The 26,805-nt window shown below is 44.8% G+C and overlaps 1 pseudogene; it reads right to left on the reverse strand.

The window, feature by feature from the left end:
• Positions 1–2,311: 2,311 nt before the first annotated feature.
• On the reverse strand, positions 2,312–2,429 carry LOC126177530 (5S ribosomal RNA; annotated as a pseudogene).
• Positions 2,430–26,805: the final 24,376 nt, after the last annotated feature.

Below are 26,805 nucleotides of genomic sequence, written 5' to 3' on the forward strand. Positions count from 1 at the left end.
CATACCAGGAACCGCGGTGTTGGCCGTCGAATGGCGCTAGCTGCGCAGCATTTGTGCACCGCCGCCGTCAGTGTCAGCCAGTTTGCCGTGGCATACGGAGCTCCATCGCAGTCTTTAACACTGGTAGCATGCTGCGACAGCGTGGACGTGAACCGTATGTGCAGTTGACGGACTTTGAGCGAGGGCGTATAGTGGGCATGCGGGAGGCCGGGTGGACGTACCGCCGAATTGCTCAACACGTGGGGCGTGAGGTCTCCACAGTACACCGATGTTGTCGCCAGTGGTCGGCGGAAGGTGCACGTGCCCGTCGACCTGGGACCGGACCGCAGCGACGCACGGATGCACGCCAAGACCGTAGGATCCTACGCAGTGCCGTAGGGGACCACACCGCCACTTCCCAGCAAATTAGGGACACTGTTGCTCCTGGGGTATCGGCGAGGACCATTCGCAACCGTCTCCATGAAGCTGGGCTACGGTCCCGCACACCGTTAGGCCGTCTTCCGCTCACGCCCCAACATCGTGCAGCCCGCCTCCAGTGGTGTCGCGACAGGCGTGAATGGAGGGACGAATGGAGACGTGTCGTCTTCAGCGATGACAGTCGCTTCTGCCTTAGTGCCACTGATGGTCGTATGCGTGTTTGGCGCCGTGCAGGTGAGCGCCACAATCAGGACTGCATACGACCGAGGCACACAGGGCCAACACCCGGCATCATGGTGTGGGGAGCGATCTCCTACACTGGCCGTACACCACTGGTGATCGTCGAGGGGACACTGAATAGTGCACGGTACATCCAAACCGTCATCGAACCCATCGTTCTACCATTCCTAGACCGGCAAGGGAACTTGCTGTTCCAACAGGATTGACACATTCCTGGGGTCAGATACATCACATGATCACACTGACAGAACCACAGGCACATAGACACAGGCAACGGAGCATGCACAATGTCGGCACTAGTACAGTGTATATCCACCTTTCGCAGCAATGCAGGCTGCTATTCTCCCATGGAGACGATCGTAGAGATGCTGGATGTAGTCCTGTGGAACGGTTTGCCATGCCATTTCCACCTGGCGCCTCAGTTAGACCAGCGTTCGTGCTGGACGTGCAGACCGCGTGAGACGACGCTTCATCCAGTCCCAAACATGCTCAATGGGGGACAGATCCGGAGATCTTGCTGGCCAGGGTAGTTGACTTACACCTTCTAGAGCACGTTGGGTGGCACGGGATACATGCGGACGTGCATTGTCCTGTTGGAACAGCAAGTTCCCTTGCCGGTCTAGGAATGGTAGAACGATGGGTTCGATGACGGTTTGGATGTACCGTGCACTATTCAGTGTCCCCTCGACGATCACCAGTGGTGTACGGCCAGTGTAGGAGATCGCTCCCCACACCATGATGCCGGGTGTTGGCCCTGTGTGCGTCGGTCGTATGCAGTCCTGATTGTGGCGCTAACCTGCACGGCGCCAAACACGCATACGACCATCATTGGCACCAAGGTAGAAGCGACTCTCATCGCTGAAGACGACACGTCTCCATTCGTCCCTCCATTCACGCCTGTCGCGACACCACCGGAGGCGGGCTGCACGATGTTGGGGCGTGAGCGGAAGACGGCCTAACGGTGTGCGGGACCGTAGCCCAGCTTCATGGAGACGGTTGCGAATGGACCTCGCCGATACCCCAGGAGCAACAGTGTCCCTAATTTGCTGGGATGTGGCGGTGCGGTCCCCTACGGCACTGCGTAGGATCCTACGGTCTTGGCGTGCATCCGTGCGTCGCTGCGGTCCGGTCCCAGGTCGACGGGCACGTGCACCTTCCGCCGACCACTGGCGGCGGCGGTGCACAAATGCTGCGCAGCTACCGCCATTCGACGGCCAACACCGCGGTTCCTGGTGTGTCCGCTGTGCCGTGCGTGTGATCATTGCTTGTACAGCCCTCTCGCAGTGTCCGAAGCAAGTATGGTGGGTCTGACACACCGGTGTAATGTGTTATTTTTTCCATTTCCAGGAGTATATATATATATATATATATATATATATATATATATATATATATATATATATATATATATATGCTGTAGTAATTCGTGCTGATTCGTAAGCTAAACTACGCCAGAACAGGGCTTGGAAGGCCCAACGGTACCGACCGGTCGCCGTGTCATCCTCAGCACACAGGCGTCACTGGATCGGATGTGGAGGGGCATGTGGTTAGCACACCACCCTCCCGGCCGTATGTCAGTTTAGGAGACCGGAATCGCTACTTATCAGTCAAGTAGCTCCTCAGTTTGCCTGTCAAAGGCTGAGTGCATTCCGCTAGCCAACAGCGCTCGGCAGACCGGATGGTCACCCATGCAAGTACTAGCCCAGCCCGACAGCTCTTAACTTCGGTGATCTGACGGGAACCGGTGTTACCATTGCGGCAAGGCCGTTGGCTTGCTGAGTCGTACGTTTCTTATTTTCCACGCTTTTGCAGCAGGTGTGTACTGTGCTTTATTTTAGGATTTTCAATTTTGGTATCGCCATATGTTCTCATAGGTTCTTGCCTAGCCTCACCATCGTCAATAATGCCACATTCAACAAAAGGGAAAAAAAGCTGGGGTCATATGTTCCTGTCTAATCACACCTTCGGAAATGGCAACATATTCGGGAAAAAACGCGTTTGTGAGAACCAAGATTACAAAAGTGTAAGCTGTTGTATTAGATTAATGATTAACCACACCCACATATTCGAAATAAACAGTACAGTTCACGCCAGTTAGTGAGAGAACCACAGGCCATATTTAATAATAGGCTCGTTATATCCTATGTTACATCCTTCGCATCGTAAACTCATGACTTCAACAGATGACGTCGTGGTTCAGTGCCGAGAAGTAGAATCGCACACTAGAATCGACCCGTAGACGATACCGCTATCATACCACCGTCAGAAGTGAAATCATGCTTCCCAAGAAAGCCGTAACGTTAACTCCGCGCTACGCCCCGTTCCGTTGACGGTCTGTGCTAACGCCGCCATTTGGACTGCACTGTGGAAAATTTTATCGCTTCCTTCCGTTCCGTCAAGAGTGAAAAGACCATATACTGAGATGACATAAGTCATATGATATCTCCTAATAGCTGTCGGACCCCTTATGCTCGGCGTAGTGCAGCATCTGGAGGTGGTTTGGACTCAACTAGTCGTTGGAAGTCCTCTGCATAAATGTTGAGCCATTTTGACTCAATAGCCGTCCATAACTGCGAGAGTGTTGCCTGTGCATGTTTTGTCCACGAACTGACCCCTCGATTAAGTCTAATGAATGTTCGATGGGATTCGTGTCGGGCGACCTGGGTGACTAAATCATAATGTCCTGCAAATTTTTCAAACTAATCGCGAACAATTATGGCACGGCGACAAGGCGCATTGTCAGCCATAAAAATACCGTCGTTGTTTCGAACAACGTAGTCCATGTATGTCTATAAATGGTATCCGAGTAGCTGAATATAAGCATTTGCAGTGCATGATCGGTTCGGTTGAACCAGAGGCCCCAGTATATTACGAGGTGCATTCAAGTTCTAAGGCCTCCGATTTTTTTTCTAATTAACTACTCACCCGAAATCGATGAAACTGGCGTTACTTCTCGACGTAATCGCTCTGCAGACGTGCACATTTTTCACAACGCTGACGCCATGACTCCATGGCAGCGGCGAAGGCTTCTTTAGGAGTCTGTTTTGACCACTGGAAAATCGCTGAGGCAATAGCAGCACGGCTGGTGAATGTGCGGCCACGGAGAGTGTCTTTCATTGTTGGAAAAAGCCAAAAGTCACTAGGAGCCAGGTCAGGTGAGTAGGGAGCATGAGGAATCAGAACTTCAAAGTTGTTATCACGAAGAAACTGTTGCGTAACGTTAGCTCGATGTGCGGGTGTGTTGTCTTGGTGAAACAGCACACGCGCAACCCTTCCCGGACGTTTTTGTTGCAGTGCAGGAAGGAATTTGTTCTTCAAAACATTTTCGTAGGATGCACCTGTTACCGTAGTACCCTTTGGAACTCAATAGATAAGGATTACGCCCTCGCTGTCCCAGAACATGGACACCATCATTTTTTCAGCACTGGCGGTTGCCCGAAATTTTTTTGGTGGCGGTGAATCTGTGTGCATTGAGCTGAGTGGCGCTTTGTTTCTGGATTGAAAAATGGCATCCACGTCTCATCCATTGTCACAACCGACGAAAAGAAAGTCCCATTCATGCTGTCCTTGTGCGTCAACATTGCTTGGCAACATGCCACACGGGCAGCCATGTGGTCGTCCGTCAGCATTCGTGGCACCCACCTGGATGACACTTTTCGCATTTTCAGCTCGTCATGCAGGTTTGTGTGCACAGAACCCACAGAAATGCCAACTCTGGAGGCGATCTGCTCAACAGTCATTCGGCGATCCCCCAAAACAATTCTCTCCACTTTCTCGATCATGTCGTCAGACCGGCTTGTGCGAGCCCGAGGTTGTTTCGGTTTGTTGTCACACAATATTCTGCCTTCATTAAACTGTTGCACCCACGAACGCACTTTCGACACATCCATAACTCCATCACCACGTCTCCTTCAACTGTCGATGAACTTCAATTGGTTTCAGAAGGCGAATGATTGCACGTTGTTCAAGTAAGGAAAACGTCGCCATTTTAAGTATTTAAAAGAGTTCTCATTCTCGCTGCTAGCGGTAAAATTCCATCTGCCGTATGGTGCTGCCATCTCTGGGACGTATTGAGAATGAACGCGGCCTCATTTTAAAACAATGCGCATATTTCTGTATCTTTCCAGTCTGGAGAAAAAAAATCGGAGGTCTTAGAACTTGAATGCACCTCATACATGTAAACACAGCCCATACAATTATGGAGCCACCGCCAGATTGCACAGTGCCTTGTCGAAAAAAAATTTGTTCAAATGGCTCTGAGCACTATGGGATCTCAGGCATCAGTCCGCTAGACTGAGAACTACTGAAACCTAACTAACCTAAGGACATCACACACATCCATGGTCGAGACAGGATTCGAACCTGCGACCGTAGCAGCAGCGCGGCTCCGGACTGAAGCGCCTAGAACCGCTCGGCGACAGCGGCCGGCCCTTGTCGAAAACTTGGATCCATGGCTTCTTGGGGTCTGCGCCACACTCTAACCCTACCATCATTTCTTAACAACTGAAATCGGGGCTCATCTGACCTGGCCACGATTTTCCAGTCGTCTAGGGTCCAACCGCTATGGTCACGAGCCCAGGAGAGGCGCTGCAAGCAATGTCGTGCTGTTGGAAAAGGCACTCACGTCGGTCGTCTGCTGCCATAGACCATTAACGCCTAATTTCGCCGCACTATCTTAGTGGATAAGGTCGTAGTGTGTCCGGCATTGATTTCTGTGGCTATTTCACGCAATGTTTCTTCTCTGTTAGCACCGACAACTTTACGCAAACGCCGCCGCTCTCGGTCGTTAAGTGAAGGCGTTTGGCCATGCTTTCTTTGTCCGTGGTGAGCGGTGGTGGCGGAAGTTTGGTATTGTTGGCACACTCTTGACCCTGTGGATCTCGTAATACTTTTGCCTAACGATTTCGGAAGTGGAACGTCTCATGCATCTAGCTGAAACCACCATTCTGCTTTCAAAGTCCCGTCGTGTGGGCCTAACCGCGCGAATCACCTGAGTGCAAATGACAGCTCCGCCAGTACACTGCCCTTTTATGCCTTCTGCACGTGATACTATCGCCATCTGTAGACACTGATGAGCTGGAACATTATGACCACCTACCTAAGAGCCGGTGAGTCCACCTCTGGCACGGATAACAGCGGCCACGAGTCGTGGCATGGAAGCAACGAGGCCTAGGTAGGTCGCTGGAGGAACTTGGCGCCACATCTGCACACACAAATCAGATATTTACTGTAAATTCGGAGGAGGGAGGCGATGAGCTCTGACGGCAAGTTCAATCACATGCCAGATGTGTTCGATCAGGTTCAAATCTGGCGAGCTGGGTGGCTAGCACATCAATTGGAACTCGTCACTCGAACGACTCCATAACACTTCTGGTCTTGTGACATGGCGCATTGTCTTGTTGAGAAATGGCACTGCTATCGGGAAACATGATCGTCATGAAAGGATGTACGAGGGTGAGTCAAATGAAAACCTTAAATATTTTTTAAATATTATTTACTGTGCAGAAGTGGTAGAAAGCTGTATCACTTTTCAACGTAATCCCCCCCACGCTCAGTGCAAGTCCTCCAGCTCTTACAAAGTGCATAAATTCCTTTAGAAAAAAAAATTCATGCAGCGCGTGGCGTACCTCCTCATCAGAATAGATCTTCTTTCCTCCCATTGCGTCTTTGAGTGGTCCAAACATACAGAAATCACTTGGGGCAAGGTCTGGTGAGTATGGTGGATGAGGAAGACACTCAAAATGCAGGTCTGTGATTTTTGCAACTGTTGTACGGGGAGTGTGGGGCCCTGCATTGTCATGTTGCAGAAGGACACCTGCTGACAGCAATCCACCTGGCTTGCAGGCCGCAGATGATTTTTTAGATCTGTGTATGATGCACTGGTGTCAGTGGTCCCTCTAGGCATTAATGCTCCAAAATGACGCCCTTTTCGTCCCAAAAGAGAGTCAAAATAACCTTCCCTGCTGATGGTTCTGTTCGAAACTTCTTTGGTTTTGGTGATGAAGAATGGCGCCATTCCTTGCTCGCTCTCTTCGTTTCCGGTTGGTGGAAGTGAACCAAGGTTTCGTCCCCAGTAACGATTCTTGCAAACAAGCCATCACCTTCTCGTTCAAAGACCCGACGAAGTTCTTCACAAGCATCAACACATCGTTCTCTCATTTCATGAGTCAGCTGTCGTGGCACCCCCATCTTGCAGACACTTTGTGAAACTGGAGCACATCATGCACAATGTGGTGTGCTGACCCATGAGTAATCTGTAAACATGCTGCAGTGTCATTCAGTGTCACTCGGCGATTTTCCTTCACTATGGCTTCAACTGCTGCAATGTTCTGTGGAGTCACAACTCGCCGTGCCTGACCTGGACGAGGAGCATCTTCCACTGAAGTCACACCATTTGCGAACTTGCTACTCCATTCGTAGACTTGCCGCTGTGACAAACATGCATCACCGTACTGAACCTTCATTCGTCGATGAATTTCAATAGGTTTCACACCTTCACTACGCAAAAACCGAATAACAGAACGCTGCTCTTCCCTGGTACAAGTCGCAAGTGGGACGGCCATCTTTATACTCATACTGCGACGGTATGTGTGCATCTGCACTATGCTGCCACCCACAGGCCATTCTGCACGCTGTTTGTAGCACGCTTACCAACTTACAGGATAACGGCGCGAAATTTCGATTTCTTATTACAAATTTAAGATTTTCATTTCACTCACCCTCGTATGTGGTTCGCAGCCAGTGTGCAACACTTCTTGGCCGTCATGGTGCCTTGCTTGAGCTCCGCTGGACCGATGGATGCCCACATGAATGTTCCCCAGAGCATAATGGAGCATCTACCAGCTTGTCTTCGTATCGCAGTACAGGTGTCAAGGAGCTGTTCCTGTGGAAGACGACGGATTCGCACACCTATCGGTACGATGAAGAAGGTATCGGGATTCGTCAGACCATGCAACGGTCTGCCACTGCACCGACTCCCAGTGCCGATGGTCACGTGCTGATTTCATTCGCAGTTGCCGATGCTTTGGTGTTAACATTGGAGCATGCACGGGTCGTCGGCTGCAGAGGCCTTCGTTGGGACTGTTCGGTGCTCTGTATGTTCAGACACACCTGTACGCTGTCCAGCATTTGATGTCAGTAGTAGCGTCACAGTTCGCGTCCTGTTTCACCAGTCTGCCCAGCTTGCGAGATCCGAAATCTGTAACGAGGTGTGGCCGCCCAACACCACGACGTCTGGACGTTGTTTCACTTTGGTACCGCCGCGCCCTGAAGCGACACCGACTCAAAGGAAGGCCTCGGCGCTTGTTCGTGACGTCACGTTAGCTAGGCACGGCGAACGCCAGGTCTGTTGCAGGCATACTCATAATGGTGGTGTCTCCCTCTCTGACACAGGAAAATGTGAAACTATTGGCGGTAGTTGACCAACACACATTGTTCTGAGAGATTTCTGCAATCAATTAATTGTGCTATTAATTACACTTCTTAACAAATAGCGTACTCCTGAACTTAAATTTCCACCTGTTTTAAGGATTGACGTACAAAAACAACTTCATGGTCCAGCAGCAACAGAATTCGTGCTTGTTTACCTTATTTGTAAATCTGAGGAAGTTACGTTTGTACTGGGTTGCTTTTACATGAAACTGTGAACATATTGGTGCTCTTCTTTAGGTATGTTGGTTGACTATGGCGTGAGGAGCACTGAATGTTAATGAAATATCTTGCGATCGTACACGTTGGGGGAGGGGGTGGGGGACAGAAGAAGAGGCAAAAAAGAGATACTTGTTTTATCAAAGAAAATTTTTTTATCTTATAAAGTTTCTCCTTTCAGTTGCAAGAAGGGAATATTTATCTTTTCTAATGTGCGTGTTTAAAAAAAAAAAAGCTCAGCAGTATATTCGATGTATGAAGCTATTTTCTTTCCTGTTTAGAAATCCTTTCGTTGAAAACGACTGTAATCTAATGACTGGCAGCAGTTGGACATTTACACATGTAAATTAGCTCACATTTCCAGTGACGATGTCAAACGAAAATAAATAAATAAATAAAAGAAACGAGTTCATTGTAAGTGGGTTGGGGTAAGTTTCGATAACAAAATGGATCAAGTAAATATAGTTACTTGATTGTAAAATTTCCGAAGCTTGCAAAGCATCTTCTCATATCGATCTACGTTTGTTTCGACAGGATTCAGTAACACAGAACTATGATCTCCATTTGTAGCTTTACAGTAGTAAGAAAATCTTTCATCTAAATAAAACTGTAGAATCCAAAACAATACCAAACATTTTGTCCAAAAATAAGAGATTTATAGTGATGAGCACGCCCAGGCGTTTCTGGCTCCAACAGACTTGGCGTTCGCCGTGCCTAGCTGACGTGACGTCACCAACAAGCGCCGAGGCCTTCCTATGAGTCGGTGTTGCCTGAAGACACTCACCACAGAACTTCTGGAGCAGCCGACAAGTCGTACAGTTTTCGTAATGAGCCTCTGGAGCATCACAGTCTACCCTCCGTCAGACTCAGACAGATCTCGCGTACTCTTCTTTCTACACACGGACAGCACGCTCACTCATACAACACGCACGGTGCGGGTGTCTGACTAGCAGTCACTCCTCGCCAGGTGACGCTGCTATCGCCTGGACGGGTTTATATCGATAGTAGGTCGCTGGTCACAGTGTTCAGGTCGATCAGTGTATGCAGCCTCACTGTTTCCTCCTCAGTGGAGATCTTCCACAGCGCAAGTGGCTCTCGCGTGCGACGCTCCCCGCAGCTTCTGCCGTGCCAGCTGCCGCTGACCGAGTGGGCTTGGCTCCAGACAGAAGCGTGGCGCGGCGCCGCGCCGCCCACAGCAGGGCACAGCAGACACGTGTGGCGCGTCGCAGCGCTGACCGGGTCGCTTCTCTTGGCCGCGGTCCAAACAGACACACAGCGCGCCGCGCCGGGCCTCACTGCAAACGCAGGTGACCAGTGCGGGCGGGACTTCAACACTGCAAACAAACGAAGCAAAAGTGTCCACATTTCTGTACGAAAATATTCGCCGGCCAGTGTGGCCAAGCGGTTAAAGGCGCTACAGTCTGGAACCGCGTGACCGCTACGGTCGCAGGTTCGAATCCTGCCTCGGGCATGGATGTGTGTGATGTCCTTAGGTTAATTAGGTTTAAGTAGTTCTAAGTTCTAGGGGACTGATGACCTTAGAAGTTAAGTCCCATAGTGCTCAGAGCCATTTGAACCATTTGAACCACACACGAAAATATTCTTTGAAATGAAGCACGTAATCCAAGATGTTCTTGAAGGTTGGGGAATTTCTACATCTACGTCTACGTGATTACTCTGATATTCACAATAAAGTGCCTGGCGGAGTGTTCAACGAACCACCTTCATGCTGTCTCTCTACCGTACCACTTTCGAAAGGTACGCGGGAAAAACGAGCACTTAAATTTTTCCGTTCGAGCCGTGATTTCTCTTATTTTATCGTGATGATCATTTCTCCCTATGTAGGCGTGTGCCTACAGAATGTTTTCGCAATCCGAGGAGGGGAAAAAAAAAATTCAAATGGCTCTGAGCACTATGCGACTTAACTTCTGAGATCATCAGTCGCCTAGAACTTAGAACTAATCAAACCTAACTAACCTAAGGACATCGCACACATCCATGCCCGAGGCAGGATTCGAACCTACGACCGTAGCGGTCGCTCGGTTCCAGACTGCACCGTCCAGAACCGCACGGCCACTCCGGCCGGCCGAGGAGAAAACTGGCGATTGAAATTTCACGAGAAGATCCCGTCGCAACTAAAAACTCCTTTGTTTTAATGATTGCCACTCCAATTCACGTATCATGTCTGTGACACTATCTCCCCTATTTCGCGATAATACAAAATGAGCTGCCCTTCTTTGTACTTTTTCGATGTCATCCGTCAGTCCCACCTGATGCGGATCCCACACCGCACAGCAATACTCCAGAATAGGGCGGACAAGCGTGGTGTAAGCAGTCTCTTTAGTAGACCTGTTGCACCTTCTAAGTGTTCTGCCAATGAATCGCAGTCTTTGGTTTGCTCTACCCACAATATTATCTATGTCATCGTTCCAATTTAGGTTATTTGTAATTGTATTCCCTAAGTATTTAGTTGAATTTACAGCCCTCAGATTTGTGTGACTTATCGCGTAATCGAAATTTTGCTGATTTCTTTTAGTACTCATGTGAATAACTTCGCACTATTCCTTATTCAGGGTCAATTGCCACTTTTCGCACGATACAGATATCTTATCTCAATCATTTTGCAAGTCGTTTTGATCATCTGATGACTTTACAAGACGGTAAATGGCAGCATCATCTGCAAACAATCTAAGACGGCTACTCATATTGTCCTCTATGTCGTTAATATAGATCAGGAACAATAGAGGGCCTATAACACTTCCTTGGGGAACGCCGGATATTACTTCTCTTTTACTCTATGACTTTCCTTCTATTACTACGAACTGTGACCTTTCTGACAGGAAATCACGAATCCAGCGGCACAACTGAGGCGATACTCCGTAGGCACGCAGTTTGATTAGAAGACGCTTGTGAGGAACGGTGTCGAAAGCCTTCCGCAAATCTAAAAATATGGAATCAATTTGACATCCCCTGTCGATAGTACTTATTGCTTCATGAGTAGAGAGCTAGTTGTGTTTCACAAGAACGATATTTTCTGAATCGGTGCTGACTATATGTCAATAAGTCGTTTTCTTCGAGGTACTTCATAATGTTCGTATACAGTATATGTCCTAAAATCCTACTGCAAATGCCGGCCGAAGTGGCCGAGCGGTTCTAGGCGCTACAGTCTGGAACCGCGCAACCGCTACGGTCGCAGATTCGAACCTACCTCGGGGATGGATGCGTGTGATGTCCTTAGGATAGTTAGGTTTAATTAGTTCTGTTATAGGGGACTGATGACCTCAGCAGTTGAGTCCCACAGTGCTCAGAGCCATTTGAACCAGCCTACTGCAAATCGACGTTAGTGATATAGGCCTGTAATTCAGCGGATTACTCCTACTTCCCTGTGACTTGAGTGCCTTGAGTATTGGTGTGACTTGAGCAATTTTCCAGTCTTTAGGTACGGATCCTTCTGTGAGCGAGTGGTTTATGATTGCTAAATATGGAGCTATTTTATCAGCAATTTGACATCGGTAGGAGGCTGAAATTGCCTTTCGTCTACTTCACGCTTGTAATGAAACTGGTCAAACGCTGTACTCCCATTGTCTAATGAACAATACGATACACTATTCTGTTATACAACACGACAGTTTAATACTTCGCATACAGTACTTTTTTACTTTTATATTCCTAACCTGCACATCATTTACATCACGTACACGTACGTTCCAACACAGAATGCGTGTATAAATTGCGCCTACTCTCAGTTGATTTTAATTCAAAACTATTGCGCGAATTTTGCCATTTCTCTTTATAGCTTGTTCTTTTGGTAATCATCGGATTTGTAATACGTTACTAATTTTACTTATTCTTTCAAAATGATGCAGCACAGCGATCAATCGTCCTTTCAGGATTTATTAAAGCAAATCTGGATTCCCGCTAGTGGCTAGCCATTATCAGTGCACTATTTCATAGTTTCAGTACATAACCAAGTACGTCAGTCCCCTCTACATCAGCCCGAATAATAGGGGACTGACGTACTATGACACGTTTTGGAACTATGAAATAATGCACTGATAATGGGTAGTCACTAGCCGAAATCCAGATTTGCTTTAATAAAGCGCCGGCCGCGGTGGTCTAGCGGTTCAGGCGCTTAGTCCGGAACCGCGCGACTGCTACGGTCGCAGGTTCGAATCCTGCCTCGGGCTTGGATGTGTGTGATGTCCTTAGGTTAGTTAGGTTTAAGTAGTTCTAAGTTATAGGGGACTGATGACCACATATGTTAAGTCCCATAGTGCTCAGAACCATTTGAACCACTTAATAAAGCCTGAAAGAAAAGGAGGACTGATTGCTGTGCTCCATCATTCTGAAAGTCGTATCACAGTCATTGAGTGCATTCCTCATACCTAGTGGAATGTAACTTGATTTAATTATTTTATTATTATTACTATTATTATTATTACTTTTATTGAAATGAAATGATCGTATGGCATTGTTGGCATTGTTCGGGGGAGTTCGGCCACCGTATTGCAAGTCCTTTTTAGGTGACGCCACATCGGCGACTTGCGAGTCAATGATGATGAAAATGATGGTGAAGGACACACAACACCCAGTCCCCTGCCGGGAATCGAACCTGGGTCCCCTGCGAGTTAGGTGGTAACGCTACGGAGGCGGATATTATTATTATTATTATTAATTACTGAAAAGTTTATAGAAAATAATCAAAATAATATATAAATGAAATTCATTTGCTTTGGTAAAAATGTTGTGATTTAAAATATTGGAATAATTTTAATATAGCTTCTTTGGTGTAAAATATTGACGGGAATTGTGTCATGTCCAGCACGCGTGAGTTGTACTTTTCGCTTCGTGGCTTTCTTATGTACCAAGGACGTTCAGGAAGTAAGGCAACACATTTTTCTCTGAAAGCAGGTCGGTTTTGTTTCAGGATTACAATACACTATATTGTTCCCCATTCTTTTGGCTACAAAACCCTATGTTTCAACATAATCTCCGTTCAATGCGGCGGCCTTATGCCACCTTGCTGTGAACGCCTGTATGCTCTCATGGTACAAATGTACCGGTCGACGTCAGACCCAGCGTCTTGCTGCATCAGTAACCTCGCCATCGTACACGTAATGCTACCCACGGAGTGCATCCTTAATTGGGCCAGGCAGATGAAAGTCGGAAGGTCCGAGATCCGGGCTGTTGGGTGAATGAGTCCCTCAGGATTTTGAGATCCTCTCGAGTGCGCAGACTTACATCAGGCTTTGCGTTGTTGAGATGTCCAGCTGTGAAGCGAGGTGTTCGTTTGTGATCCATCGATCACTCCGAATGAGTGTGTCCGCACCTTCCAGTATTGCACGAGTCCCCACAACTGTGTGCTACCAGCCGGACACGCGGGATATCGGCCAGGTTTGCGCGACCTTGTTGCCATGATGCCTCACGCAACGACTCACCGTGCTTTTGTTCACTGCTAGGTCTCTGTTGACATTCTGCAAGCGTCTATGAATATCTGCGACGCTCTGGTTTTCCGACAAAAGACTCTCAATAATAGATTTCTCCTTGGAGCGCATCTGCGTTGCAGACGCCACTTTGAATGATACGTACACCGCCGCCAACTTCATAAAACTATACGAGCTTAAGCGAGAATATTCCACGATGTCCCACAAAAAATTGCTCGTTTTTTCAACCGAAAGTGGCCGAGAAAGAAATTTGTTGCATTGCTTATTCAACGCCCCTCGTATTTTGTGAAGAAGTGTATTCAAAGTGTTAATTAAATTGTGGAAGACAGAAGTCAAAATCGTGACATTTCATTTATTTAAGTCAACAGCCAAGTCCTTTATTTCAACAACAGTTTGATTTAGTGTGTCATCTGACTTTTCCTCTTGGTGTTCTCAAGGTGAGAAATGTACTCCTGACGAAATCACGCCGCGCGGGATTAGCCGAACTGTTTCAGGCGCTGCAGTCATGGACCGTGCGGCTAGTCCCGGCGGAGGTTCGAGTCCTCCCTCAGGCATGGGTGTGTCTGTTTGTTCTTAGGATAATTTAGGTTAAGTAGTGTGTAAGCTTAGGGACTGATGACCTTAGCAGTTAAGTTCTATAAGATTTCACACACATTTGAACATTTTTTGAACGAAATTACAACAGATACGTGTGAAGTTTGCGAAGTAAAATCCTTTTTCTATAAATCGTAACATCGACATAGTGAAATAAGAAGGAGTTTGAGGCCTCAGAAAGCGCGAGGGTATCTACGGTAAAGCGTTCTGGCAAGATTTTTCTAACACTTTTTATGGTGCAAAATTGACAACGTGTCCATAAAATTTCGTACTGCTTCACTGCCGTGTAAACAAACCATAATGAAATCCATTTCCTTTGAATAAAATCATTCTCGGGGATCAGAAACTGTTGGCTCAGTGAACCTCCATCACTGTCAAGCAGATATTGACTGCTGCGTCTCTATTTCATTTTACACTTGATTTTTTTATTGGAATTTGAGCACATCCACGTCTGCATTTTCACATCGACCATCACAAAAAGCTTTGATGTCACCTCAGCGAAATGGGTAGTTTACTATATTGGTCTACGATATTGTCCACACACCTGTGTGGAATAGCCAATAATATGAGCGAATCTAGGACACAATAGACTGAAGCTTTTGAAGAGTAGCGGTAGACGAAAGAGGAGAAAAGTGCCAGGGCAAGATGCGTAAAAGAAGGAAAAAAAAAAAAGAGATCTCTGCGACTGTCTAGACGGTGGTAGCGCTGCTCCCTGATTACAATTGCAGCAGCGACAGTTCAAACATGGCTGTCGTAGCGGGGAAGTTGACGTTGTTGCAGGACACAGACGGATCCAGGGCCAGCCGCATCACCTTCCATCCTGTAACATGTCAAGATCAGCGCCGGAGAGGAAAATTTGATTATAAAATCGGCCCCTGAGTGCACATTACTGTGTCGGTTTTGTTTCTGATTTACGTGTAGCTGACTTCTCTGTGCAAGCCTGATACTAAGCGTATACGTGTCTACAGTAAAAATGGAAGATCAAGGACGAAGAGCTCGGATTAAAACGCGTTGCCGTTGCTGTCCATCCTATAAACCAAAGAAGCAGTGACGGAAATAAAAGAAAGCTTGAAGAGTGAGATTAAAATGCAGGTTGAAAGAATTTTAGTGATAAGATTCGCTGATGACACTGCAATCCTCAGTGAAAGTGAAGATGAACTCTGGACTTGTTGAATGGAATGACATCTGATTAGTAAAGAATATGGATTAAGATTAATTAGAAGAAAGATGAAAGTAATGAGGAGTAGCAGAAAATTAGCGGTAAACTGGTGATCACGAAGTAGAAGAAGTTAAGGAATTCTGATACCTTGGAAGCAAAATAATACATGGCACACAATGCAAAGAGGACACAAAAAGTAGTCTGGAACAGGCAAAGAAGGTCTTCCAGAACAAAAAAAATGTCTACGATTATCAACCATTGGTCTGAATCTGAAGAAGATATTTCGGAGAATGTACGCTTAGAGCACATCATTATATGGCAGTGAATCATGTACTATGGGAAAGCCGCAGAAGAAGAGAATCGAAGCGTCTGAGATGTGGTGAAGTAGAAGGCTGTTGAAAATTAGGTAGACTGGTAAGGAATGTGGAGGTTCTCCTTCAGAATCGCTGAGGTAAGAAACATATTGAAACCGCTGACAAGAAGGCTGATGGACGGAATACTAAGACACGCGTTAAGCCTCCTGGTGTTAGAATGAGCTGAAGAGGACAGTTTCACTGAAACGCAGGGGCTCCTTGTGACGTTACCGCTGCTCAGCCTATCGCAGTCACACCTCTGCTAAGGCCACTACATTTTCGATGGCCGGTTTCCAACTTCTTTGTTGATAACGTTACTAGAGAGTCTAGATTTCTATAACTGTTTCCTACCCTAGGAACTTTTAGCCTTCTTGATGATAGAGATGTTGTTGAATTTAATTCAACATCTATTTTTCAATGCATGTCCATTAGAGTTGACCTTATTTTCCGGCTTTCTAAAAGTTTAACTCACCCCCACCCCCCTCCCTATTTTGTTCCGGTCAATAAGAAACGGGATGTGCAAAATTTTAGCTCTCTGTGGGAACTTCAAGACGACCCTTATCGACCATGAAGTTTCGAATTTTTGCTGTGTGAATATTGGTACGGGGTGTCTCATTGTTATTGTCATGATTATTAAATAAAGGCCTATTATTAGAGATACTTATTTTTAATAACCCCATCTTAAGACCTAAATAATAATATTGAAATATATAATAAATGCCATAATTTTATTAACAGTAGTACATTAATACGAAGGTTGACTGAAAGTAATGCCTCCACCTTCGTAACTCTTCAACAGTTACAAAATTGTTAAGGCAATCGTGGCCACTTGTTGACAAACGGCCTATTGGCTTTTGTCTCGGGTTCTTCGGCCGACGTTCATCTAATGATATTACTGACGTTTCGCCAGCACGAGTGGCTGGCATTGTTAAAGCTTCACCCTCCATTACCGGTGGTGAACTGCAGCCGAGCTCGTGGCCGCAGACTAAATGTACCTGGTGCGCCAAAGTCCGAGGGCTTCTCCTCGGTCACTTCCGTTGCAGTTCTCCTCTTGCTACCTGCGACGGATCCTGGCAATGGAGGGTGAAGCTTTGAAATTGCCAGCCACTCGTGCTGGCGAAACGTCAGTAAAATCATCAGATGAATGTCGGCCGAAGAACCTGAGACAGAAGCCAATAGGCGGTTTGTCTTCAACAGTTGGCAGGATTGGAATGCGGCAGGTACTGGCTTGTTCCGTAGTCTCTTCTCTACAGCTCCAGTTGGCGGGAAGCCTCAGCATTGAACGGTTGTGTTGTTACAGTGTAAAATATGGAACCCTGGGCAGACGGTCGGTCAATACGATTTAAGCAACGTGCAGTCATTGAATTCTTGACAGCAGAAGGTTTCACCCCAAAGGAGATTCATCATTGAATGGAAGCAGTCTATAATGATTGCGTTGATGTGAGTACTGTCCGTCGGTGGGCGAGTAAGTTTAAAGACGTTGAGCCGGGAACATGTGACCTGCGTGACAAACAGTGTGGATGTCTGTGACAGCAAACACCGAGTTTCACAAGCAAAATGTTGACAGATTCATCCAGGGCGGTCGTTGTATCACTCAGAGAGAAATTGCAAGCACAATCGGCATTTCACAAGAACGTGTGGGCCACATTATTGCTCTGCTTGGCTATCCGAAGATCTGTGCACGATGAGTACCCTGGATGCTGACTCCTGAAATGAAAGCGCACAGACTTGAAATTTGTCAGGAACTCCTCTCGCGTTACGAGAATGAAGGTGACGCCTTTCTCCATTCAATCGTGGGACATCATTATGCTTCTGATGAAGATGCTGAGAGAACTGTGAGGCTGTGATTGCGGAAACGGAGGCCAGCGTGTGTGGCCGTGCGGTTCTAGGCGCTTCAGTTTGGAACCGCGTGACCGCTACGGTCGCAGGTTCGAATCCTGCCTCGGGCATGGACGTGTGTGATGTCCTTAGGTTAGTTAGGTTTAATTAGTTCTAAGTTCTAGGCGACTGATGACCTCAGCAGTTAAGTCGCATAGTGCTCAGAGCCAAGCCATTGCGGAAACGGAGTGTCGACTTCTTCCGTGACGGCTTCAGAAGACTTGTTCATCGTTGGTATAAATGTATCCAATTGGTTGGTTATTATGTAGAAAAGTGAATATTGGTAATTAAAGATAACATTCTAAGGATTATTTCTGCGTTTGATTTATTAAAATATTCCCATCCATGTGGTTCATGGTGTGGGTTCCTGTAGTCATGTCCTAGTCATGAACCACGGGCAACGTATGAGTGGCCGGGTAAGTGGTCCCGACAGTCGGGATACCAGTTACTTTGGAATAAGGCTGGACATCTCGGACATATTCTGAGTCGTGGTCATCTTTGTGCTCATACGGCAAGGACTACCAAATCCACCGGTTAGTCCCTCAGCCGTTAGGGGTAAAACCCAATGGGACTCGGGGCAAGTAAGGCTAGCAACCTGCTTCCCTGGTACTTTAAATATGATGCTGGCAACAATCACAGCAAAATGCCTCGGACCTTTGGAGGTGACGGAGTCCCACCTCTAACTGACAAACCAGGGACTCCTAAGATACGACTTGGCAAACAAATGGTAATGAGATGGGGAGCTATTAATAGCAATGGGGGCTACTCTGGGAAGAAGGTAGAGCTGGCAGAGGCTGCAAGTAAGATGGGGCTGGACGTTTTAGCTGTTAGTGACATTCGGGTAAGGGGTGAGAAAGAAGAGGAAGTGGGAGAATACAAGGTCTACCTGTCAGGAGTCAAAGCAGGAATAGCACAATGGGGTGTAGGGCTTTACATCAGGAAAGAAATGGAACCCAGCGTAGTTGCAATAATGTATGTAAACGAACGACTGATGTGGATAGATTTGACAGTGTCTAGCAAGAAAATTAGGATTGTGTCAGTATATTCGCATTGTGAAGGGACAGATCAAGATAAGATGGATAGTTTTTATGAGGCACTCAGTGATGTAGTTGTTAGAGTAAAGGACAAGGACAGTGTTCTGCTCATGGGTGATTTTAACGCCAGGATTGGAAAACGAACAGAAGGGTATGAAAAGGTTATGGGTAAATTTGGAGAGGGTATGGAGGCCAACAGGAACGGGAAACAACTCTTGGATTCCTGTGCCAGTATGGGCTTAGTAATCACAAACTCGTTTTTTAAACACAAGAACATTCACCGGTATACTTGGGAAGGCAGGGGAACCAGATCTGTCATTGACTATATAATAACAGATTAGGAATACAGGAAGGCTGTGAGGGACACACGTGTATTCAGGGGATTCTTTGATGACACTGATCATTATTTAATCTGCAGTGAAATTGGGATTGTGAGGCCGAAAGTGCAGGAGGTCAGGTCCATATGTAGGAGGATAAGAGTGGAGAAACCGGTATACTTGGGAAGGCAGGGGAACCAGATCTGTCATTGACTATATAATAACAGATCAGGAATTCAGGAAGGCTGTGAGGGACACACGTGTATTCAGGGGATTATTTGATGACACTGATCATTATTTAATCTGCAGTGAAATTGGGATTGTGAGGCCGAAAGTGCAGGAGGTCAGGTCCATATGTAGGAGGATAAGAGTGGAGAAACTTCAGGATAAGGAAATCAGGCACAAGTACATAACAGCGATCTCAGAAAGGTACCAGTTAGTTGAATGTAGTCAATTACAGTCATTGGAAAAGGAATGGACAAGGTACAGGGACACAGTACTAGAAGTGGCTAAAGAATGTCTTGGAACAGTAGTGTGTAAAAGTAGGATGAAGCAAACAGCTTGGTGGAATGATACAATCAAGGCAGCCTGTAAAAAGAAAAAGAAGGCGTATCAAAAATGGCTACATACCAGAACCCAAGTAGACAGAGAATGCTATGTTGAAGAAAGAAACAAAGCCAAACAGATAATTGCAGCATCCAAGAAGAAATCGTGGGAAGACTTTGGAAACAGGTTGGAGACTATGGGTCAAGCTGCTGGAAAACCATTCTGGAGTGTAATTAGCAGTCTTCGAAAGGGAGGTAAGAAGGAAATGACAAGTATTTTGGACAGGTCAGGAAAACTGCTGGTGAATCCTGTGGATGTCTTGGGCAGATGAAGGGAATATTTTGAAGAGTTGCTCAATGTAGGTGAAAACGCGATCAGTACTGTTTCAGATTTCGAGGTAGAATGGGATAGGAATGATGATGGAAATAGGATCACATTTGAGGAAGTGGAAAAAATGGTCAATAGATTGCAGTGCAATAAAGCGGCTGGGGTGGATGAAATTAAGTCGGAACTCATCAAATACAGTGGAATGGCAGGTCTTAAATGGCTACACAGGATAACTGAAATGGCCTGGGAGTCGGGACAGGTTCCATCAGACTGGACAAAAGCAGTAATCACACCAATCTTTAAACATGGAAACAGAAAAGATTGTAACAACTACAGAGGTATCTCTTTAATCAGCGTTGTGGGTAAAATCTTCTCAGGTATTGTTGAAAGGAAAGTGCGAGTATTAGTTGAGGACCAATTGGATGAAAATCAGTGTGGGTTTAGGCCTCTTAGAGGTTGTCAGGACCAGATCTTTAGCTTACGGCAAATAATGGAGAAGTGTTATGAGTGGAACAGGGAATTGTATCTATGCTTTATAGATCTAGAAAAGGCATATGACCGGGTTCCTAGGAGGAAGTTATTGTCTGTTCTACAAGATTATGGAATAGGAGGCAAACTTTTGCAAGCAATTAAAGGTCTTTACATGGATAGTCAGGCAGCAGTTAGAGTTGACGGTAAATTGAGTTCATGGTTCAGAGTAGTTTCAGGGGTAAGACAAGGCTGCAAACTGTCTCCACTGTTGTTCATATTATTTATGGATCATATGTTGAAAACAATAGACTGTCTGGGTGAGATTAAGATATGTGAACACAAAATAAGCAGTCTTGCATATGCGGATGACTTAGTTGTGATGGCAGATTCGATTGAAAGTTTGCAAAGTAATATTTCAGAGCTAGATCAGAAATGTAAGGACTATGGTATGAAGATTAGCATCTCCAAAACGAAAGTAATGTCAGTGGGAAAGAAATATAAACGGATTGAGTGCCAAATAGGAGGAACAAAGTTAGAACAGGTGGACGGTTTCAAGTACTTAGGATGTATATTCTCACAGGATGGCAACATAGTGAAAGAACTGGAAGCGAGGTGTAGCAAAGCTAATGCAGTGAGCGCTCAGCTACGATCTACTCTCTTCTGCAAGAAGGAAGTCAGTACCAAGACTAAGTTATCTGTGCACCGTTCATTCTTTCGACCAACTTTGTTGTATGGGAGCGAAAGCTGGGTGGATTCAGGTTACCTTATCAACAAGGTTGAGGTTACGGATATGAAAGTAGCTAGGATGATTGCAGGTACTAGTAGATGGGAACAATGGCAGGAGGGTGTCCACAATGAGGAAATCAAAGAAAAACTGGGAATGAACTCTATAGATGTAGCAGTCAGGGCGAACAGGCTTAGATGGTGGGGTCATGTCACACGCATGGGAGAAGCAAGGTTACCCAAGAGACATGGATTCAGCAGTAGAGGGTAGGAGGAGTCGGGGCAGACCGAGGAGAAGGTACCTGGATTCGGTTAAGAATGATTTTGAAGTAATAGGTTTAACATCAGAAGAGGCACCAATGTTAGCACTGAATAGGGGATCATGGAGGAACTGTATAAGGGGGACTATGCTCCAGACTGAACGCTGAAAGGCATAATCAGTCTTAAATGATGATTATGATGATGATGATGATGATCCCATCCATTAACGAAGGTGGAGGCATTACTTTTACCCAACTCTCGTAGTGTAAGTATAGGCAGCTGTAGAAGGCAGTCAGGAGTAAAAGGGGCCTCTTCCTTTCATTGATCTGGATAGTGCTGCAGTCCAGCGGCAAACACCTAAAAGCAAACAAAAATCTACTCTCGTACCACGTCACAGGAAAAAAATTTAGGAAGCGAGAAAGGTAGAAATTCAGTATAAATTTAACGTAAATGATTGTCAGGAATTCGTGTTACAATGAGATGGGAAGCTGCTCCCAGCGCTCAAAGGTGTTGAAAAGGTAGGTAGGCTGACAGTTAATAACTTATCAAGGCAAAGAATTATTGCTGGGAGTCCCTGAAACCCAACATCTTCCGGAGAAGATCGAGCCGTGGCATTTTACCAGGCAGCAGAGAAGTGAGGTGTAGCTGACAAAAATCAGGCACATTCTGTTATACGACAACGAACTATGAAGGACCCGGAGATGGAACTTTTCGCGAAATTCAGTGTAACTTGCTCAAATCTCGATGGTGTACCGTCTAATCTTTTCGGATCTCTTGAATAGCAACTTTCTAAGTTGCAAAAACCGCAAGATGACTACGAAGAACTCCTGGAATTACTGATGATCTTTCTTGGCGGCATTCCAAAGAATGAGATACCGTTCCTCATCCCAGGAGCACTAACTCATTCTAGGTGGATGGCACAGGGCCTAAATACACTCGAGTTATGATTGTTTCTAGATCAGTTTCACTCGTCAGATATGGAGAAGAACTCTTTATCAAGAAAACGTAATTTGCTTGCACGCGTGTCTGTCCGAGCCTGGTCTCTGTCAAGGAAATGAAGGCACCTTACCACGTTTTACTATTTATGGGTGGATTGATAAATGATCAAGATACTGATGAGTAAGGCTGTCGCAAACAAATTGCAAATCAACACTGTTAGTTAGCTTCAGAAACGAAGTCTTTAGTTTTTTCTATGACAATGTTTCAGCGAAGGTCAAGCGAAATATAACTGAAGTTATCTTGGAATTAGAGAAAACTGAAGAAGAGAAAGGAGAAAAAAATCAAGTGAAAAGTCCATTATATACAAAAATAATATTCGCAAAAGAATCTTTTGTAATACCTGTTACCAAAATTTTCCTCACCATGTTTTCCATCTGTGCCCATTTTCTCCGTGAAGACCCTTGAAGATGGAAAGATGACACTCATCACAAAAGCGCAAGTAAACAGTTTGAGGAGATGATTTTTAGAAGTGATGTTGGAGGAACAGTTCACAATCTCATTCAGGACTATAATAACATCTCCATTTGTTTGACAAATTGTTGCTGAAGTCCATAAAAACTACCCAGTTTCTATTAGATCTTGTCTTAGGAACCAATAATATTTAATGGTCATTCAATCAAATTATCTTTTGATTCTACGGAAATAAATGTTGTAAAATGATTATTGTAAATAAAGAAGCTTCTCAAACTGAAAATGTGTGCTTCATCGAAAATAAACTTGATATCCTTTGTTCGAATTTTTTTTTTAAATTCTCGGATGAACTTTTCAATAATATGAATCTAAATGTTTTTAAACAATTGCTAGATTTGTCTGAATGTGTCACGGATATTACCCCCACGAAAGAGAAGTATACAGTCGAGATAATGAAGAATACAACCCGTTTCAGTGGAAGTAGATGTTGCAGATGAGGGTTGCCTAGAATTTGTTGTACTGAAATGAAATTTTCACACACTGTTTTTTTTTTTAGTTTTTAATTTTTATTTTATTTCAGTTGGACAAAACTGGAATGGGTACAAGCAGGATTCTAACTTTTAGAAAATTACGTAGGGCCTAGTGCCACTCTAATGTCAATGTCCAGTTATCGCCGATTTCTCTGGATACTGTAGCTGAAAATGTAACGCCGGATTCAAACCGAGAGTTTCCTCAGAGAACAGTGTTGTCACAGCCAATAAAAAATGGTTCACATGGCTCTGAGCACTATGGGACTTAATTTCTGAGGTCATCACTCCCCTAGAACTTAGAACTACTTAAACCTAACTAACCTAAGGACATCACACACATCCATGCCCGAGGCAGGATCGAACCTGCGACAGTAGCGGTCGCGCTACCAGACTGCAGAGCCTAGAACCGCTCGGCCACAAAGGCCGGCTCACACACAATACCATGCCTAGGGTCTTCCTCCTAAGAGTAGTTGGGCGTATTTCCTCTGATATTTCTGCAAACCTGAATGTCAGAAAAAAGTTTGCTTTTAGTATGATTGGCAAAAGTCAAACACTTTTTTCTTGTTACATAGAAAAACAGGTATTTCATTGTTATTAATTTACTTTTCCCGCGTAACACTTCAAAGCTGACAGTATTCCGGTTACTTTAGGGTTGTTTGGGGGAAGAGGCCAAACAGTGAGGTCATCAGAAGACGGAACAAGTACAGCTGATCACGTCTTTTATGCGATGCCCAGTTGCAACGGAAAGTGTCGGTTTGTTTCCCGTTACAAAGAAAATAATTTTTAAACAGGAATTTTACGTGCCCATTCGATAGAGCGGTACTCTGTTGAACGTATTGTTAAGTGCTAACAGACAAGAAAATTACCAGTAAAAGCTAGCCGCAAAGGAGGGCTGCCCAGAACAGATCCGTTGAATGAGAAAGTCACGAAATCAAATAAACGTGACTAGAAGCGAATATTTAACAAAGATATGTATAATAAGTGTAAGTTCTTCTGTGGGTACAACGTAAGAACGTCTGATTTTTTTCGTCGACCAAAACATGAGTTAAGCATCTTGTACATTTGCTCAAAAAAATAGAAAAGCACGAAAACTCCCACTTCCACAAAAATACGAAACGGAGAGTACTGAAAGCTTAAACATTACTTCTTTCTTGCCATAGACTGTAGTTAATTATGTACAAAACAACAAAAATACAAGCCATAGACTGTAGTTAATTATGTACAAACCAACAAAAATAAAAAAACTGCTATTTCTTTTTCAGACAAGTTATAAATATCTTGATAAGCATAACTACTAACAGCAAATGCTGTTAATTTCACACTCTCGTATTTATCTGAATCTAAAAATTTGTGAACACCGAAGTGCTTGCTCACGGGGCGCCGCTGATTCTACTTGCACAAAATTATAGCCTCCGCTGAGTTTAGCCGGACCGTTACAAAGGCCTAAACGGGATTCTTCCATGCGGTATTTTCTGCAGCAGCACCTGGAACTGAGAAAGACGTGGTATTAATTGTGGCCCCAATAACGTGAATAAACAAGAGAGAAAAGTTTCCACGAGACGCGGATGATATCACCTGCGCGTTGGTCTGCGGTGGAGATAATTTTGTTCTTCCTCGAGGCGTGACTTACATGGCTCTTTTTCTGGTTGCCTGTGTCGGCTTCGCAGAATTTCGTCCGTGATAGGAGATAAAAAGAAATGCAGGTCTGTGACTCACTCCATCCGCATCGCGTCACTGCTCTCAACAGCCGCATGACTTGCCGGATGTTACGCAAACGCGAAAATCTACGGCCGCCAACCTGCTGCACCGCTTTCGACGTCTTAATTCCCGCTGCAAGTACTGTGAAAGCTAGTGAACGAAACTGAGGGAAAATAATGTAACTAATAGGTTTCTGATGAAGGCAAGAGCAGGTACATGTGGAACTTGCACATGTGTCAGCCTAGAACCACAATGGAACTGTGAGATGTAACTGGTTCAATAAGGAGGTAGTGAAACTTCCGATACCCCAACAAACTGAATCGACCCATATGCGAGCGTGCGTGATCGAAAACAGCGTTTTTTATGTAATCAAAACCTAAATGTGTACTACAACATACCGAATGCTAAAAAGCTCGTGATTACGAATACAAGTCAGTATTAAACCTGCCATGTAAAATTGTAATATGAAAAGAACAGTCTTCATGACGTCACAATAAATAGGTCAACAGCTCATTGTTTAATGTAACGCAATTCAGTATTTTCACATCAAATGCTAATATTTAGAAATATTAAATTATAAACAGATAAAACCTTTTAAGTAAGTAACATGAAAATGTGGACGAGGGATAAAGTTCCAATACCAGCAGCGATACATGTGAAAGAAACAGAAGTAACGAATGTAAAAAAAAATTTATTAATGATAAAAACATGAATATCAGGAAATTTTATAGTATTATTGATTGCAAATTAAAAATTTCAGTAACTCGCCATCTAAGCAGCTTTGTTATGAGACTACAATGTATGGACTGTGACAATGATTGTTTTTTCTAATAATTAGAAGAACTGTTGTGATTGTTATTACGTCATAAATTCATACACAGAAGAGGCTTTCATGTCATTGACTATCTCTCTGTTTTATCATTGTTTGCTCACTCTCTGAGCACCTTGAATATTCAATAATACTTATTTCTAAGTTATTCTAAAGTGTCCGATTTCCCAAAATTCAAACCAGAGGGACAACGTTCTAAATTAATATGATGAGAATAAATGAGTTTATGTTAGTTTGATTCATGTGCAGAAAGTATTTAAGTATCAGATATAATATCAAGTTTAACACTGTAATGTTCTACCTAACGTGAATGTGGTGGCACCGGTATGCAAACCACAGTAAAAAAAATATGCGCCTAGCAGCACCATCTTAGGTTGACAGCTTTAAATGCAGAAGCATTTGATACGCTCAATGTGGTGGTACATTATAAGAAGAAAGAAAGCATTTTAGGAAAGGAATCGTTTAGTATTGGAAGAAGCAAGAGCAGCCAAGAAGTGATTTTAGCACAGAGTTTAATAATGTAGGCAGATTTAGGATAAGCAACAAAACATTCATTGGATACGAGGATGTGGAAAAGACATTCGATAATGTAGAATGGAATAAAATGTTTTGCAATTTCAGGCAGTGTATTATCAACTACAGACAAAGAAGAGTAATTCATTCTCCTTGTATCAACAGAAATAATTTGTCACCTGTGATGGAATGATAAAAGAGGCCAAAACCAGAGGAGGTACAAAGGAAAATTTGTCATTGGCCTCACTCACATTTAACTTATACATAGAAGAGGCAATCACGGAAGTAAAAGACTAACTCGATGTGAATGTAAAAATCCGAATGATACGATTCACCAATGACACAACAGTAGTCGCCAAAACTGAACAGGAATCGAGTCAGCTATCAAATAGAACATAATGTGCCATCTGAAGA

Source organism: Schistocerca cancellata, chromosome 3, assembly GCF_023864275.1.
Source record: "Schistocerca cancellata isolate TAMUIC-IGC-003103 chromosome 3, iqSchCanc2.1, whole genome shotgun sequence".
Taxonomy (NCBI): domain Eukaryota; kingdom Metazoa; phylum Arthropoda; class Insecta; order Orthoptera; family Acrididae; genus Schistocerca; species Schistocerca cancellata.